The sequence below is a fragment of the Chiloscyllium punctatum genome, chromosome 12 (genome assembly GCF_047496795.1).
Source record: "Chiloscyllium punctatum isolate Juve2018m chromosome 12, sChiPun1.3, whole genome shotgun sequence".
Lineage (NCBI taxonomy): Eukaryota > Metazoa > Chordata > Chondrichthyes > Orectolobiformes > Hemiscylliidae > Chiloscyllium > Chiloscyllium punctatum.
The window spans coordinates 112,821,917-112,835,982 of record NC_092750.1 but is presented as its reverse complement, the minus strand read 5'-3'; the positions used below and the strand labels follow the sequence as shown (position 1 = coordinate 112,835,982).

Genomic DNA, 14,066 nt, shown 5'->3' with positions numbered 1-14,066 from the left:
CAATCGTGGAGTGATATAGGTGGGGAACAGCTTACAATGGAGACAGTTAGTGGCTAACCATAAGTTAACAACCTCATGTCATAGCCCTCCATCCAACACACCAGGCCTCGTTCTCACAGCCTGTCATTACACACTACCTATGGTTAGCCACTAACAGTCTCCAATAACAGCTAATCACCCTCCCCCACTCCTTTACCCAACCGTTCTTCTCACTCTATCCCCACCTATCCTTTACTCCTTTTATCCTCCCACACACTAACTTCTGCACATAAACTGACTTTTTTTCTCAGTAACATCTGTTCTGTGGAAGGGACACCGGATCTTAAACTTGAACTCTGATTTCTCATCACAGATACTGCCAGACCTGCCGAGCTTTTCCAGAACATCCTGGTTATTGTTTCTGATTTACATCTTCTGCAGTTCTTTTGGTTTTAATTTACCGGGAGTTTGTAATTCAGGTCCCACAGCCTCTGTCCCAGTCTCTGCTGTCTCTCCCAACCCCAAACAGTGACACTGCACCTGCACAGCTCATGGACAGGTGTCGTCTTGCTGGCCACACCCCTCATTCACTCCCATTGGCTGCAGGACCACACAGACTCTCCTCCCATTGGTCTGGAGCTGCCGTCAATCAGCCGGGCCCCATTGTGATGAGAATGGAGGGCTAATCCCTCTTTCTGCCCTGGGATGAGCTTCATCATTCACAGTGAATGGGGCAGTATCACAGAGCACAGGGCCTGGGGGCTATTCAGCCCATTGGGGCTGTACTCTCTCCCTCTGGAGATTCTGCAAATCTGTCCCAAGTCCCCTCCCACGTGCCCATAGCCCCCCAAATCTTTCCTTAAAAAGTAAAATTCCAAGTCTGTTTCAGAATACCTGCTGAATCTATGTCGTTCAGACTGTTCCAGATGCTCAGAACTTACTGAGTAAAATAGTGTTCACATTTTCACCTTGTATTATTTGCCAATTACTTGAAAGTAGTTACTAAAAATTGTGACAGCGTTAACAATTCCTCTCTCTCTCTGCAAATTCAAGACCTTGGAACCAAATCTGCACCAGGTTAAAATCACTGCTTCACCTTCTCAGCTCCAAGGATAATTATCTGTGCTTCAGCTAGCTCTCCGCAAAAGAGAGGAATGCATCTTAATTTATTAAGATCAAAGAAACAGACCTTCAGTCCAATTCGTCCGTGCCAACAAGGAATCTTAAACTAATGGATTCCCATTTACCATCTATTGGCCTGTATCCATCAAAACCCTTTCTACTCATGTACCCAACTGGAAGCCTTTTAAATGTTGTGATTTTATCAGCCTCCACTACTTCATCTGGTAGCCCCTCCCATACACACACCACACTCAGCTTGAAAACGTTGCCATTTAGATCCCTTTTAAATCTTTGCCCTCTCAACTTAAACCCAGGTGCTCTAGTTTTGGACCCACCTAACCTGAGGAAATAGGACCCCGGCTGCTCACCTTATTCACACCCCTCGTGATTTTATAAATCTCCATGAAGTCACCTCTCAGTCTTTGACTCTCCAGAGAAAATAGCCCCAGCCTATTCAGCCTCTCCCTGTCGACCAAATCCTCTAATCGTGGCAACGTTTTTGTAAATCTTGTCCAAACCTTTTCAAGTTTCACAACATCCTTCCCAGAACAGAGTAATTCAAACTGAAAACAGAATTCCAGAAGTGGCTTAATCAATGTCCTGTTGAGCCACAATATGACATCCCAGCTTCTGTATTCAATGCATTGATCAATAACGGAGAGCGTTAATGGAGTCCCATTTGCCAGCGGTTCACCCTTATCCCTCTAAAACCTTCCCCTTCACGTACCCAATCAGATGCCTTTTAAATGCTGCAATTGTACTAGCCTCCACCCCTTCCTCTGCAGTTCATTCCATACTTGCAATGCCCTCAACATGAACACGATGCCCCTTAGATCCCTTTTAAATATTTTCCCTCTCACCTTATGCCTGTACCCTCTAGTTCTGGACCCACCGAACTTGGGAAAAAGTCCCTGACTGCTCACCTTATCCATGCCCTTCATGATTTTATAAGATCACTTCTCAGACTCCAACCCTCCAGGGAAAATATTCCCAGCTTATTCAGCCTTTCCCAATAGCTCAAACTGTCCAACTCTGACAAAATCCTTGCAAATGTTTTCTGAACCCTTTCAAGTTTCTCAACATTATTCCAAGAACAGGGAGATTGGAACTGAATACAGAACTCCAGAAGAGCTGTAATCAGTGCCCTGCCCAGCCACAAAATGACTTCACAACAGCCGCATTCAATGCATTGACCAATAACGGGGAGTGTACCAATTGCTGCATTCACTCCCCCGCCTACCTGTGACTCTACTTTCAAGGAACTATGAACCTGCATTCCAAGGTCTCTTTGTTCAGCAATATTCCCCAGGACTTTACCATTAAGTGTATTAAGTCCTGCCCTGATTTGCCTTTCCAAAATACAACAGCTCACATTTATCTAAATTGAACTCCGTCTGCCATTCCTTGCTCCAATGGCCTATCCGATCAAGATCCTGTTGTATTCTGAACTAATCATCTTCACTATCCACTACATCTCCAATTTTAGTGTCTTCTGTAAACCGACTGACCATACCTCATATATTCACATCCAAGTCATGTATTCAAGGGCCCAATATCCATCCTTGCAGCACATTGCTGCTCACAGGCCTCCAGTCCGCAAAGCAACCCTCCATCATCCTCTGTCTCCTACCTTCAAGGCAGTTTTGTAATGGCTTGCTCTCCCTGCATTCCATGTTATCTAACCCTGCTAACCAGTCTGCTTTGTGGAACCTTGTTAAATGTCAATATAAACATTATTCACCGCCTGGCTGAATCAATTTTCTTTGACACTTCAAAACACTCACTCAAGTTAGTGAGACACAATTGTGCATGTACAAAGCCACATTGACTCTCCCTGTTATTCCTTACCTTTCCAAACAGATGGATATTCTGTCCCTCAGAATCCCTTCCAACGACTTGCCTGCCACTGACTTCAGGCTCACTGTTCTCTTGTTCCATGGCCACTCCTTACCACCTTTTTAAAAATAATGGCACCTCACCTGTCGCTATCAATGATACAAATACCTCAGGAGAGGCCCAACAATCAGATCCCTAGATTTCCAGAAAGTTCCAGGATACACCTGATCAGGTTCCAGGGCTTTATCCACCTTGATGCGATTTAAGACATCCAGTACCACCTCCTCTGTAACATGGACACTTTTCAAGTTATCACTGTTTATTTCTCCAAACTCTCGAGCTTCCATATACTTCACCAGTAAAAATGACGTGAAATATTTGCATATCTTTCGCACCCCCTGTGGTTCCATAGACAGCCTTGTTGACCTTTAAGGGGTCCTATTCTCTGGTCCAGTTAATCTTTTGTCTGTGATGTATTTGTTTAATCCCTTTGGATTCTACTCCAGGACATCCCAGAAAGGCCGACTTCAAGGACCGTAATTTTCCTCTGACTTGATCAACAATGCCCTCCAACACATACCCTTCCCGCACCTCCGCCTTTACCCCACCCCTCCAGACACAATAAAGAATATAACCCTGCGGTCTTCACCTTCCACCCCACTAATCTCCAGATACAGCGCATTAACCTCTTATTTCTGCAACCTAAAGTCAGACCCCACCACCAGAGACATATTTCCCTCCCTAACCCTACCTGTGTTCCGCAGAGACCATTCCCTCTGCATCCCCCATGTTCGGTCCACACCCTCCCACCAACCCGCCCTCCACACCCTTGATCCTCCCTTGCCGCCACGGGAATGTAAAACGTGCGGTCACTTCTCCCTCTGACCTCTGTCCAAGACCACAAAAAGATCTTTTCTCAACAGGCAGAGATTTGCCTGCACATCCCAAAACCTCATCTACTGCATCTGGACATGATGGGAAATTTAACGTGGTTCATCCAACTAACCTACACATCTTTGGACTGTGGGAGCAAACTGGAACACCCGAAGGAAACCCTCACAAACACTGGGGAGAATGTGCCAACTTGAACACAGGCAGTCGCCTGAGGTTGGAATCAAACCCAGGTCCCTGGTGCTGAGGAAGCAGCGCTAACCACTAAGCCACAATACTGTGGATCTTCTGTGCTGATGTGCTGCCCCACTGATACCTCAGTCAATCACCCTGCCTCATGTCCTAAGTGGCAGTGATGACGGAGTGAAATTATCACTAGACAGTTAATCCAGAGACCCAGGTAACGTTCTGGGGACCTGGGTTTGAATCCCATCACGGCAGATTTTGGAACGTGAATTCAATAAATATCTGGAAAAAAATAATCTAGTGACGACAAGGAATCCATTGTCAATTGTTGGAAAAACCAATGTGGTTCACTCATGACCTTTAGGGAAGGAAAATGCCATCCTTACCTGGTCTGGTCTGCATGGGACTCCAGATCTATAGCAACGTGGTTGACTCTTAACTGCCCTCTGGGTAAACGCAGCAATAAATGCTGGCCGAGCCAGTGACAGCCTCATCCTGTGAATGAATAAAGAAAACAGGTCAGGTTTTGTTCCTTCTCTAGTAGGTACATCCTACAAACTGAATCTGAAATGTTCTCGTACACACTGAACAAATACCTTTCCATCCAAGCCCTGAACACTACAGCACTCCGAGGACATGTTGGCAAAGTTAAAACCCCTTATCATTGCATCCATATTATTCTTACAGATAACTGAGGTCTCCTGGTAAAATTGTGTCTCAATTCCCCGCTGACTGTTGGGAGAGAGTCTATAATACAATCCCAGTAAGATGGTCATCCCTTTCTTATTTTTCAGTACCAAACAAAATAACTTGCCTGGAGGTACTCCCAGGAATATCCTCCCGAAGCCCAGCCATAATGTTATCTCTAATCAAAAACACCTCTCTCCCTGCTCTGTTGGCCCCTTTCTATCCTTGCTATAGCATCTATACCCTGGAACATTAAGCTGCTAGACCTGTCCATCCCTGAGTGATGCCTCTGTAATTGCTGTAATATCCCAGTGCCATGTTCAAAACCATACCCTGAGCCCACCTGCCTGACCTGTCAGGTCTCTTGCACTGAAATAAATGCAGTGCAACTCGTCCGTCGCATCTCATTCTGTGACTTGCTCTTGCCTGCCTTGACAGTCTGACCTGTGAACAGTACCAGCCTCAGACTCACCTCTTTTCTCACTATCTCTTTAGGATTACCCCGACTCCCTCACAGGTTTAATACCTCCCTAGTGGCACTAGCAAATCTCCCTGCTCGTCAGGACCCCATGTTTTCCCCTTCCGATGTCATTGGCACCAATGTACAATGTCCTCCCACTGGTTATTTTCTCTTTTGAGAATATTCTGCTCCCTCTGTGAGACATCCTTGACACTGGCACCAGGGCAGTGCCACCCCATTCTGATGTCTCACTGTCAGCTGCAGAAACGGCAGACTGTGCCCCTGACTAGAGAGTCCCCTATCACCATCGATCGTGTGGAACTGGATATACCTCACGTTGTGTTCGAAGCCAGTCTCAGTACCAGTAACTTGGCTGTCAGCGCTACATTCCCCTGAAAGTCTATTACCACCTACATTTTCCAAACCAGTATACTTGTCTGAGATGGGGATAGTCACAGGAGACTCCTGCAGTACCAACCTACCCCTCCTAGCTTTCCTGGAGGTAACCCATCTACCTGACTGTATCTGCAGTATCCTGCATTCCTGAGACTGCCACCTATCACATCCCACCCCCACCCCGGCTCCTGTCAATTCCTCACTGCCTTTAATCACTCCTCCACCAATCCATGCAATCCAATAGGATTTGCAATCACACTTCCTGCAGACATAATCATCAGGATAATTGAAACTCTCCCTAATCTCTCACATCCAACAGGAACAGCACGCCACTCTACAACAGGCCATCTCTCCGCCTTAACAATCTACAGACCAAGACAAAGGCACAGTCTTACTGCTCGAAAAATACTGCCCGAGAATAACTTAATGCTTACGTTTTATATCTTAGACTTTTAATCAAGAGACACTAAGACATTAAAAAGAAATCCTCACCTTACACAGTATAGCAGATTTAATAAAATAAAACCGATTAAGATTGATATTTGAAGAGACTGAAACTCACTGAGCTGATCCCCAGCTCTGAGTACTTCCAAGGGTGAGGTCTCTCTGAGGGCAGCTGTGAAATGTCTCTGTTTCTCTTCTCTGTCCACTCCAATTCCAGAGAGGTTTTTAACTTCTCAGCAAGTCAGCTCAGAGAGGTCACTGCTTGGTTTTATTCCCTGGGGGTTGCCCTTGCTGCCCAGACCAGTATTTATTGGCCACCTTTACTTGTCTTGGAGAAAGTGGTGGTTAACTGCCTCCCTGAAATGCTGCAGTCCATGTACACCACAGTGATGTTTGGACAACAATCCCCCTCTGGCCCCACAACCTTCCCTGTCTCTGTAATCCCCCTCCGGCTTCAGAAATTACATGTCTGTGGCATAAGATTTTTATTTGGATTCATTTTTGTTTAATAACCAACCCCGCCCCCGCCCCCAAAAAAAAGTGAAATATTTCGCCCCAAACAAATTTCTGTTGATTGACCTTTTGGAGAGGCTGACACATGGACGTTGCAGTATTTTATCTCACATTGTACACGCAGAATGATGGAAATTTCTTTTAAACATTGCTAAAAAGGGAGGCAATGGCTTAATGGTATTCCTGCCAGATGAGTGATATGTACAGTGTTCCGATGATTAGGGATAGAATCCCAACATGGCTGATGGCAGCATCGGAATTCAATACAATCTAGAATGAAAAGGCGAATGATGACCATGAAACTATTGTCGAATGTTAGAAAACCCATCTGGTTCACTAATGTCCTGTAGGGAAGGAAACGGTCATCCTCACCTGGTCTGGCCTACATGTGACTCCAGACCCACAGCAATGTGGTTAACTCTCAACTGCCCTCAGGAAAAGTACTTTAAAAACTGTTAATAAATACTCCGCAGGTATCACTTAAAAACTGGCTGTTCCCATTGGGACTGTGAATTTCTGAAAGGCCTGAACTAAAACGGAGTTTCAGCTTCACCTTCTCCCTGTCTCACCCCACTCTGTTTACACCCAACTCCAGAACACTCTCATTGAGCCAAGCAGCCCTCACAGTGCAGCCCTGTCATTTTCATTGTCTGCTCACACCTACACTGCCCTCAGCCTCCTGTACTGTTCCAATGCATCTCAATGGGAGCTCAGGGACAGCATCTCATCTTTCAATTCAGCCCTTTGTAACCCAGAGTCAACATGGACCTCAGCAGTTTCTGAATGAACAGACAGTTGTCAGAAGCTGGAACATTCCACCTGAAAAGGTACTGGAATTTGAGTCCAAAAGGACTTTTAATGGGAAGTTTGCAGGTAATTGAAAATATGAAGTTTACAGGTTAACATCATGAAGTGGGTGATTGGGTCTGAATCTGAGAGTTCTTACAAAGAGAGAAGGTGTAATTTGGATAAATCTGTGCTCCCTCTCAGGCCAATATCTCCTTCCTCTGCTGCAGGGCCCAGAACACAGCACACACCCAAAGGGTGATCAAACCACGAATTTGTACATCTTTCTGCTTAACAAAAATATTGGAGATATTTTCCCACAAACAGATCAGACAAACCTTTCTCCTTCCACAGTTAAATGCCAATGATATTCAGATCCTGATTACTCCATTGACTGTAAAAACTTGCTTTTGAGATCCCAGCCTCAATTATTCTGATTTAATATCCTCAGAAATGAATTCACGAAACAAAACTCACAGTCAGGGCAGGAAGAATATAAGAACATACTTTTTTCTCGGTATGTGCTTGATGTGTAAATGCTTCTCTTCAAGTTGCACGCCCCCCCCCCCCCCCAATCCTATGAAGGGAACATGCACATGTGCCTCACTGTACCTTGCCCCTAATAAAGATGGCGGCCATATCCCAGGACCTTTCACCACCTGAGGGCTGCAGCCATTTTCCCATCTGCTGCAAACGCGGGATTAAGAGTTTCTAATTCAGATTTACGAACCGCACAGAGTGTAATTAAAACTTCCCAGTCTAAAGTGACTCATTATCTCCCTGCCTCCGAGGCCACTCTCCCCTTCCCTGTTTCCGCCTCCCACATTCACCAACAGCCGAGTCACGTGGCACTGCATCAGCTGAGTTACTGGTGCTGTGTCATCCCACTGGTCGCGCCCCTTATTCACTCCCATTGTTTGGATGACCAGCTGGTTCCACTTGGTCCACTAGTCCCACCACCTTTTCCTATTGGTCCGAAGCTTCCACCAATCAGCTGGACCCCATTGTGAGGTCAGTGGTGGGATCCTCCCCCTGTCTGAATCAAACCCAGAAGGTGTATGGATGGTGTCAATCAGGAACAACAAGCAGAAGGTGCTGGGAAAGCTCAGCAGGTCTGGCAGCATCTGGGAACAAATCTGTCCAGTGGCCCTTCCTCAGATCCGATGGGAGCTGGGAAAATTAGAATCCTGACAGTGTGGAAACAGGCCATTCAGCCCAAAAGTTCCACAGCATCCCTCCGAAGGGTATCCCAACAGACCCATTCCCTTACCCTATTACTGTATATTTATCACGAATAATGCACCTAACCTATACATCCCTGAGCATTATGGGAAATTTAGCTTGGCCAATTCAACTAATCTGCAGATCTTTGTACTGCAGGAGATAGGGGTTAAAGAGTAAATAATAGGCAGGGACAGAACCAAAGAGAGACCAGAACATTTGGAAAGACAAAGGAGTGGATTACCATCTGGCTGGGGGGGGGGGGGGGGGGGGCGTTGGGTGCATAGCTGTTAATGGAGGGGACAGGAACCTGTGTCTGGCAGCATCTCAGTGGAGGTGGCAGAAATGGCGACTGATGATCTACATTCTGCTGCAAAAACAGACACCGAGCTTCCAGCTGCCTGCCACTTTAACACACGAGCCTGTTCCCTGGCCAACATCTCTGTCTCATGCTTACTGCAGTGTTCCAGTGAAGCCAGAACATACCAAATGGCACCATATTTCAAGGACTGCAATTTCCCCTCCCATGTGGTCAATACAATCCACTATATCTCCTCCACTTCCCACATCTCTGCCTTTGAAACCCACACCTCCAACTTCAACAAGGATAGAACACACCCCTAAGTCCTTACCTTCCACCCAGATACAACACATCATCCTCTGTCATTTCCATCATCTACAATCAGACCGCACCACCAGATTCTTAAGGGGTTTGACAGAATAAATACTGATGTGTCTGAAGGTAATTACTGAGGAGGGAGTTTGAAACCAGATTCTGAATCAGTCACAGAATCAAGGGTTCTGTTTCGGATTCGTCACATTTAAGGCAACACAGACACGGGTAAGGGGTTTCAGTAGCAATGGAGCTGGGGTGAGGAGGAGATAAGCAACGTTTACGAGATTGGAATTCTTGGTGTTTGGGATTATGTAGATGTCTGATCAGAAGGTCAGCTTCGCATCAGATATAACTGCAATACTGTGAAGAGTGTAGTTCTGCTGCATAGTTCCCAGTGAGAGGGAGAGGCTCGGCAGTTAGGGAAAGGAATTTGTGAGGCAATGAGTTTACCCACTACAATGCTTCATTGGAGGAAACGGCACCTGATCGAGTAGTGGGAATGTGGTAAGCAGTTTGATAACTGAGTAACAGTGGAGTAATGGAGAGGGATGATGGGGAGGGAGAGCTGAGCATCATCAGTGTATATGTGCTTTTGTACAATGTCACCTCCTGGCAGTATGTACGTGAGATACAGAAGGGACCAAGGACACCAAATGCAAGGAATTCAGAAAGGAAAGGGAGAGTGGAGATGGAGCAGGATTTTGAGAGAGAAGGACATAATCAGAAAAGACAGAACAAGGAACAATATCTGTGAATCGGGGAGGGGGACTGATGGGGAGGAGGAGGAAAGAGAGTTGGAAAGTCTGTAGTTTAGTGAGATTAGGGTAAAGGGTCAAGATGAGCTCTGATAAGGCTTGACATGAGACTGGAGAAAGATGTCAGTTTAGGACAAAAACCAGGAACACTACGTGAGGCAGTTTGGCTCGGCGGGCGAGTGGGAGGGAGGGAAGCTACAGATCAGATTATCTCAGTCTTAGTGACAGAGAAACTCCATGTGCTCCAAACTCTTGTTGTTGGAGGGGAGGATGGAGGAGACAGGATGATGAACAGTGTTTCACAAAGAAACAAAACCTGGGTAAGTGATATTTAAAGTGAGTGAACAAACCTAATGTATTTAACTTTTTCCAAAATATTACAACAAATGACTGAAGTCCTGGTTCGAATCCCATCTTGGCAGATGGTGGAATCGGAATTCAAGAAACAATAACTGGAATTAGGAATCTCCTGATCTCCATGAAACCATTGTCAATGGCGAAAAAAATCCTGCCAACCTGACAGCGGCCCAGCCAGCTATTCACTGTATTAATCACTGCAAAGTCTCAACACAGGAATGAAACTGGATGGACCACTCGGCATTTAAGAAGGCACCAGAAATCACAACCACAGAATCAGCCCTCTCGATGGTGCAATGTCCTCCTCACTAACATCTGGATTTTGGTGCCAAAATGTGCCGAGCAGTCTCACAGACCAATCAAGGAACAGCCTGACAGAGTCATACTCATGAAATCAACCCTTACAGACAATGACCAGACACCACCATCACCATCCCAAGAGATTGAGATTGTAGTGATGGAAAAACACAACAGGTCAGGCAGCATCCGAGGAGAAGGAGAATCGACGTTTTGAGCCTAAGCCCTTCATCAGCCTGACCTGCAGTGCTTTTCCAGCACCAGACTCTTGACTCTAATCTCCAGCAGCTACAGTCTTCACTTTCTCCTGAAATCTCTGGATATGTCCTGCCCCACCAGCAGGACAGACCAGGCAGAGGTGGTGGCACAGTGGTGTACAGACAGGGAGGATTTGCCCTGGGAGTACACAGCATTGACTCCGGAGACCAGTAGGTCTCATGGCTCCTGCTGATTACCACGTCCCATCCACCCTTGGCTGATGGATCAGTTCTCCTTCATGTTGAACAACATTTGGAGGAAGCACTGAGGCAATAAAATGGTGTCAAATGTACTCTGGGTACAGGATTTCAATGTCCACAATCGAGACTAGCTCTGCAACAGAATTACTGACTGAGCTGGCCAGGTCCTAAAGGATATAGCTGCTCAACTGAGTCTGCAGCGGGTGGTGAGGGAACCAACAAGTGTGTAAAACATACTTGATCTCATTGTTATGAATTGACTAGCTGCAGATACATCTGGCCATGACAGTATCGGTAAGAGCGACCATCACACATTCCTTTTGGCGACACAAGACTTGCCTTAAAGTTGAGAAAAACCTCCATTGTGTTGAGTGACACTATCACCGTTCTAATTGGGACAGACTTTGAAAAGATGTAGGATCTCAAACTGGGTATCTCTGAGGCACTGTGGGACATCAACAGCAGCAGAACTGTACTCCAGCACAATCTGTAATCTCATGGGTTTGTAAATCCCGCTCTCACCCATCACAATGGACAGGAAAGGAGGGCATGCCATGAGCAGCACCAGGCAGACTTAAAAATGATGTTCCAACCTGGTGAAGCTACCAAACAGGACCATCTGCATTTCAAACAGCATCAGCAGCAAGCAACAGAGCTAAACAATCCCACAACCAATGGAACAGATCGGAGCTCTGCAGTTCTGCCGCACCCAGTTGTGAACGGTGATGGACAATTAAACAACTCACTGGAGGAAGTATCACAGATATCCCCACCCTTACTGATGGAGGGGCCTCACACACCCATGCACCAGATAAGAGAACAGCATTTGCTGCAATCTTCAGCCAGAAGGGCAAAGTGGGATGATCCATCTTAGTCTTCTCCAGTGGTTTCTAACATCACAGATGTGAGTTTTAAGCCAGTTCAATTCAGTTTGAATAACATCAAGAAATGGTTAAGTAGTGCAAAGGCTATGGGCTCTGCCAACATTCTGGCAATAATACTGATGGTTTGTGCTCCAGAACTTGCCACCCACCAAGTCACGTACCGCTCCAGCACTGGCATCTACCGACAATGTGAAACATTGCCCAGGGATGTTCAACACAAAAAAACAGGGCAATCCAACCCAGGCAAGTTCCATCTATCAGTCCACACTCGACCAGCAGTAAAGTGATGGAAGATGTCATCAACAGGACTACCAAGCAGCAGCTGCTCAGCAACAGCCACCTGAGCGACACTCATTTTAGACTCCACCAGGACCACTCAGCTCCCGATTGTGTTACCGCCCTGATTCACAATCTGACAACCAGCTGAATCCCAGAGGCGAGGTGAGGGTGACAGCCCAGTCCCACTCTAAGGCCACTAAGCTGATTCCACCCTTGTCTCAGCTCATATACTCTCATCCATCTTGTGTTATCTCCAGACTTCAGTATCCAAACACACTCCTGGCCAGCTTCCCACATTCAACCTGTAATCTCAAGAAAAACTAAATCTCTAGAAAAACTAAATCTCTGCTGCCCAAGTACTCCCTCTACCAAAACTTGTTGATCCATCAAAAGGCCCCTATTCATAATCAACAACAGAGCCACAGAGATGTACAGCATGGAAAAAGACCCTTCAATCTAACCCGTCCATGCCGACCAGATATCCAATCTAGTCTCACCTGCCAGCATCTGGCCCACATCCCTCAATTTAAAATTCTCACTCTTGATTTAATTCCTGGTTGTGATCATCCCTAGCTCACTGCGTCACACACCCTTTCAGACCTCGACAACCCATTCTGTTTGAGACTCCCAATGACCTGTTAATTCATTACTTCACCTATGAGACTGCTTTTACAGTTGCCAAAGCAACAAGGGCTGAAATTTGCAGCTAAAACCTCACAGGTCTGCATTCCCCCTTTAAGACATTTCTCAAAACCTGCTTATTTGGCAATGGTTTTGGTCATTCTTCTCTGGCCTTATGTCTGAAGTTCCCAATAATATTTTGGTGAAATTATAAGCATGATGATAAAACTACAAACTGTTCTTGATTTGGACATTACCTTCAAATTATCACTGTTGCTGAATGAATAATCTATAATGCCACTTACCCAACCACATTGTGGGAGCACCTTCACCACACAAACTGCAGCTGTACATGAAAGTCAAACATCACCCTCTCCACAGGCAACAGGGCTTTGGCATTTATCACTGGGATCTGTGGAAGGAGAAACACAGTTGATGTTTCAGGGAGTGCAAAATGGATTACAGGGAATGAAAATGGTGCATTATTTGATTGTTAGAAATGGAAGGAAAATGCACTTCCTTATTGGGGAAAAAAAATTCTTGACGGTCAAAGATTTTCCAGAAAAAATTTAATAAGCAGCACATGGTCAGGGGCTGGCGGCAGTGAAAAATTACCTTACAAAAATGTCTGTAAAAGTAATAGTAAAATACTAAACAGACCAAATATACACCAATTGTTCGAGACTGAGGAAGCTAGATATTGACAGTGGTCATGAGGGAGCCCAGGGATGAAGCAGAACAGTATAAGCTGTTATGATCCCACAGTCATAGAGATGTATAGCACCGACACAGACCCTTCAGTCTAACTCATCCTTGCCAACCAGGTATCCAAACCTAGTCTATTCCCATTTGCCAGCACTTGGCCCATATCCCCGTAGATGATTCCTAATCATATCATGTGTCTATATAGATGCCTTTAACATGTTTTAATTGTACTAGCCTCCACCACTTCCTCTGGCAGCTCATCCCACCTACTGCCTGAAAGAGTTGTCCTTTAGGCCCCTTTGAAATTTTATCCGTTCACCCGAAAGCAATGCCCTCTACTTCTGGACACCACTACTCCAGGGAAAACACCTTGTTCATCTACCCTATCCATGCCCCTCATGATTGTATAAACCTCCATAACATCACCACTCAGCCTATGGCACTCCAGGCAAAACAGCCCCAGCCTTTTATGCCTCACCCTGTAGCTCAAATCCTCCAACCCTAACAACATCCTTGAAAGTCTTTTTTGAAACCTTTCAAGTTTCACAGCACCCTTCTGATAGGAGGCAGGCT

At 45.8% G+C, this 14,066-nt stretch overlaps 1 long non-coding RNA gene across 3 annotated transcripts in view; it reads right to left on the bottom strand.

The window, feature by feature from the left end:
* The window catches only part of LOC140483986 (uncharacterized), a 57,788-nt gene that overhangs the window by 28,796 nt on the left and 14,926 nt on the right, over positions 1–14,066 (bottom strand). The window contains exons 5-7 of one of the 3 annotated variants that reach the window (XR_011962148.1): positions 13,094–13,200; positions 7,639–7,746; positions 4,401–4,509 (exon numbers count right to left, since the gene is read on the bottom strand). This is a non-coding gene — a long non-coding RNA (uncharacterized lncRNA). The remainder of the gene's footprint in view (positions 1–4,400; positions 4,510–7,638; positions 7,747–13,093; positions 13,201–14,066) is intronic. The other 2 variants (XR_011962149.1, XR_011962150.1) reach the window with 2 other exon arrangements.